Here is a 5081-nt window from a genome sequence, read left to right on the forward strand (position 1 = left end):
TGAATATTGCACTTAGAAACGTGAAATTATTTTAGTTGGCATCGGGAAAGACAGAGCAACAACTTCTTAATTGGGTTCTTTGGCACACGGGGACGGTATAAAGAGTTGTTTTCTTTTTATTTTATAGCTATACAACCCCTTACAACATGAATGACATATCTGAGTTGGACACGTGATTTGGATACTTTTTCTAGTTGGGTATGTCTCTAAGATTAATGGCTCACCAGTAAAGTGTCATACGCCCTGTTACCCATGCAGCCTCCAAATACACGTAAAAAAATAACTTGAGACGAAATACAGTCTCATTGTAACAAATACCATTACAACGGGAAAAATATCGTTTTAACGTAAACTTTTCTAATCCCTCGAATAGGTTTTACATAGGAACAACATAAAAATCTGGAATTCCTTTGTAACGAAATTTCGTTATTACGAAGTGATTTCTCGGGTCTCTTGGAGTTCCGGTCTTATGGGGTTTGACCAAAGCGTATTAATAATGGGTCTTTAATACGCTTTGGGTTTAACTGTATTTCCCTCCAAAAAAATTTGAGATTTTAGCAGTAAAGTAATTGAACTTCGGCAATTTGATCTGAAAACAGTCCTTTTTGTAATGGTTATGTCCTTTTTACTTTTATAAATTTAGGAAGGAAACAAAAGGAAGAAAGGGTGGAGAGAAAAAAGGAAAAATGGTCAAGAGGAGTTCGGTTGTGCGTAAATGCCTCGAAATTCCACTTGTGCGCAAGGGGTTTCGTGCCTCACTCTCAGTTTTATGACAAAATTTCACATTTATGAGACGTATGACTACGGGCACGATTAATCTCTATATATATAGCTCTTTCAATATTAAAATATTTCATTTATACGAAGCACAATTTCAATTATTTGACATTTTCATTTTGATTCGAACTCCAAATCTTTGGCATTTAGACATTTCCAACTATCAAATGCAAGCAGTTTTTGCAGATTGTGAAAACGCGTCGCTGAATTGGTTTTGCATGCGTATTATCAACACTAAAAACCATAAATTTTAGGTTGACAGATACAAATAGACGCATTGAGCGGGTTATGGACATTTCAAAGGAAGACTTACGTGAGAATTTATTGCACTTTTTTTAGAAATCAGCAGATGCAGTCAGGCTCTAATAAACGGATTTAAATTGCTTTCGTAGTCATACGCCTTTTTAGAATTTTTTTTTCTAATGTCCACAACATTGTTCTCTCAGGATAGGAAAATTGCATTGAAATTATTTAGGATGCTGCAGCCCAGTAGTAGGGCAGTTAAGAGGAAGCATTACAGTATCGATTAAAAAAACGTTAAAGATGTGGTGTCAATCTTGGAGGAAGTCCCAATACAGGGGCGGCTCGAGCTTACCTGCCGCCGGGTGCGAAGCCTCATGTGCCGCCCCTACTGGCGACCCTGCCAGGAGGCTGATAGGGATTCGGTGAAGGGCACCTGGAGATAAACCTGGTTTTTTTTCAGAAGAAAGCCGCACATAATTGTTTACCATGCAAAACGCGTGTGACCATACGTCCTGCTTTCGAAGTATAAAATATTTTTGTTCTAGAATTATTTTACTATTCTTAATAAATGCCAGATAACTTAATCCTTGAAAGAGCACTTATTTTTGTGAGCCATCATCACTTATCCTGTGAAGATGATATTTAACGGGGTAATTTTTATTAAGAAAATTTTTTCAAAGGTGTTTCTGGTATTCCAGGGGCCGGACAAGTGAAAAACCAAAATTTTCCTTTGCCTTCATTTGACTATTGTGGATCAAATTCTGAGTGAGGGTATGGACACCTAGGCTGGGATCTTTCGCAGGCCTCCTCCCAGTCAGATTTCGCACGGCCCCTTCTATAGTTAATTTATAGCCTGAAAAAGAAAAAAAAGTATGACAACTATCCCGGGCTCTTGTGGGGGGGCCATGGGTGAGGGAACCAAAATGGCCCTTGTAATAGAGTGCAGGGGTGGCGCTTGGCCACGCGACCCATTACGGACACACGGGGCACCGTTTGCTAAATCCGGGGTGAATGGGTAAAAAAAAAAATTCAATTTGCCGAAAAAAACCAAACTGTCGGCTCTGGCGGGGCGCAAAATCGGAAATAAAGGGCCGAAAAAATGTTTTGTTAGGAATTGTTTGGATAAATTGTTAGGGAGGGGCATGACCTTCTGAGGGTAGGGTTGACAGGGCTGCAGCTTGAGGAGCCCTGTTTGCCCGGGACTAAATCCTTATAATTTTTCTTTTTTCACTCTATAAATTAACTGTAGAAGGGGCCCCGTAGAAAATCGGGCATGGGCCCTACGAATGATTCCCTGACGCAGGAGGTAGGGGCTATGGAGAAAATAAGTCCCACACGGGTACATATTTTGTCTCGAGCCGCCCAGATAGCTTTCTGGTATTACGATCAGAGGTCTTGTCTATTTTCTCAACGTTTCCGTTGTCGAGGTATAATAGGACTCAAAAGCGTGATGTCGTGAATTTTTACTGTGTTAAATTTTGTTGTCTTAAGTAAAGTCTACGCTACCGCCCCTTACACAGTGCCGTCTTAAGTCATGGGCCCACCCGGGCACGAACCGGGGGCCTCAAGCGAAAAGGGGCCTCACAAAAATGAGATCTGGTTGAAATTTGCGAGAATTTGTTTGGTAGGGCCTCTGAAAAATCAATTGGCCCGGGGGCCCATGATACTCTTAAGACGGCCCTGCCCTTACAACTTGCCGCCCGGGTGCGCCGCACCCCTTGCACCCTCGCTTAAGCCGCCTCTGTCCCAATATATTATCACAGCAATGTAGTTTTCAAAAATTTTAAATTTCGCGGGTATTTTTGCCCATGTATGATTTGATCTGTTGGAGTTCGTTATAACTGAATTCGATTTTATTTCTTTTCAGCAGAGGCAATGGATTGGCACCCCCTTTCAAAATTCATAAAAAAATACCCCAGAGCAATCATTCTCTATTCGATTTTTATAAATATATTCCTCATCAGAACACTCAGTGCTGGCTGCAGATAGCTTTGTGCTAAACTAGATGGCTATCCGTCTGTGCATGAAAACGATGGGTTTTTTACAAGCTTTCATTTTTCACCCATCTACTTCTTGGATTACATTTACTACCAGCACTCAAAAGAATGGCAATGAATGGTCAACAAAGCTTTGTCTGCTTCTCTGCTATGGCAGCCCTCTTTGAATGAAAAGTCTTTGAACACACACAATTTCCTGTCTACAGTTAATCCATTTTACTTAAACCTCTTCTATAGTTTGTATCAGGGCCTACTGTCACCCTCAAGTCGTAAAACCACCGAGATTACATGAACCACTTTTTTTTATTTCCTTCTTCCTCATGTTAATGTTGTTACTTGAATGGGGAAAAATTACGAAAAATATAATATTCTATGCATTTTGTTTGAAATTAAAATTTTTTAGTCTGACTAAAAAAATTTAATGTCACAAATTTCTTCGTGGCCCCCGTATCAGTAGCCGTGGCTCCCCTTTTGCAAGATTTTCATCCGTGGCCCCCCTGGAATATCCTAGGGCCCCCGGTTGAGAACCACTATTCTAAGGGACTTTTTTCCCTTTGAACCAAAAAAAATCCTTTTCTTTAATTCAGAATTTGTGAGGAGGGAAAAGGTCTAATGTGTATCATGCGAATAACGTTATTATTATTTTTTTAATGTACGATACGTCCCATAGAACCCTTGTGAAAGTCTTCCGGACGAGGACCTGTGAATGTGGTCATTTGAAAGAAACTGACCATGAACTGGAGAAAGAAACTTTTCTTATTTTGCACATGCCTTCACTATAGGAAAGCCATTGCAGAAGTAGTGCTGCATGGACCATAGTGACTATTACGTCCCGATTAGAATATTGTGAACTGAGTGTGTATGCATGTGTGTGCGAAAAATTTATTAATAAGGGAAGGAACCGTTTGATCTCCTACACAGTTTGCAGACTGATAACGATAACTTATAGGGAAAAGTCTGGTTAAAACCTTAGTTTCAAAATATGCATGAACAAAACTATCGACGAAAATAAAAAGATAACACAAACCGAAGTCCTGATAAAAAAAAAAAACTAATTTTTTTCCATGTTATGATATTGGTTCGTTCTGCAATCAGCAAATATGATAACATTACACGAATGAAAAATTACATTATCTGTGATTCTAATAAGCAACGTGTGTCGACTGTACCTGTATATAAAAATATTTTTCCCATTAAAAATTAATGGAAGATGTGTGAAAATAAAATAACATAAAACAATACAAAATATAGAAGCAGAAATATGACTTTGAGATTAAAAAAAATTTCAGTGGAAATTTTCTTAGGCCGGGATCACTCTATGAAAGTTTTGTAAAAGTGCTTTTATAAAACTTGAAAAATACAAACAATGAGCAGATCGATTACATTCGAGCAAATACAGCCGATCAGTGTATCGGTTGTATTTTCAAGTTTTATAAAAGTACTTTTACGAAACTTTTATAGTGTAATCTCGGCCTTAGGCCGGCATTACACCATAAAATTTTGATAAAATCCCTTTTATAAAACTCAAAAAATTCAACCAATAAAGCTCATAGGTTAGATTCGAGCAAATGCAACTGATAATCTTATTGGTGGAATTTTTCAAGTTTTATAAAAGGACTTTTAGAAAACTTTTATAGTGTAATACCGGCCTTAGACAGATTCTGTAAATGAAAGTGAATCAGTTTTTAGTTTTGGCTCGAAAAGATTCTCATTTTTGTTTGATGTACCGCTATCTATAGCACAACATGCATTTAAATAATTATGTAACTGTAATACAGGAAATATAAGAAATGTTCGTCTTAATCCAAGATCAATGTATTCTTTATCCGCGTCTACCCTTGTGGGAAGTGGGTTGAAACATCGGAACAAACTCTCTCTTTTCTTCTCATAAAAAAAGCTAGAATAAGTTATTATTGTATAATATAATTTTTCCTTTTCACTTTTCATATGATACTTAATCCTTTTTTTCTCTTTTCCGCCTTATAACATGACAGCAAATAAAAAAAGGGGTGTGCCATCTTGCGGATGCATTTCCATTTATATTTGGTTAGTGTCGATCGAGGA

This window comes from Pholcus phalangioides, unplaced genomic scaffold, assembly GCF_987345545.1.
Source record: "Pholcus phalangioides strain wild (caught in Gottingen) unplaced genomic scaffold, Ppha-v1.0 ptg000001l_1, whole genome shotgun sequence".
Taxonomy (NCBI): Eukaryota; Metazoa; Arthropoda; class Arachnida; order Araneae; family Pholcidae; genus Pholcus; species Pholcus phalangioides.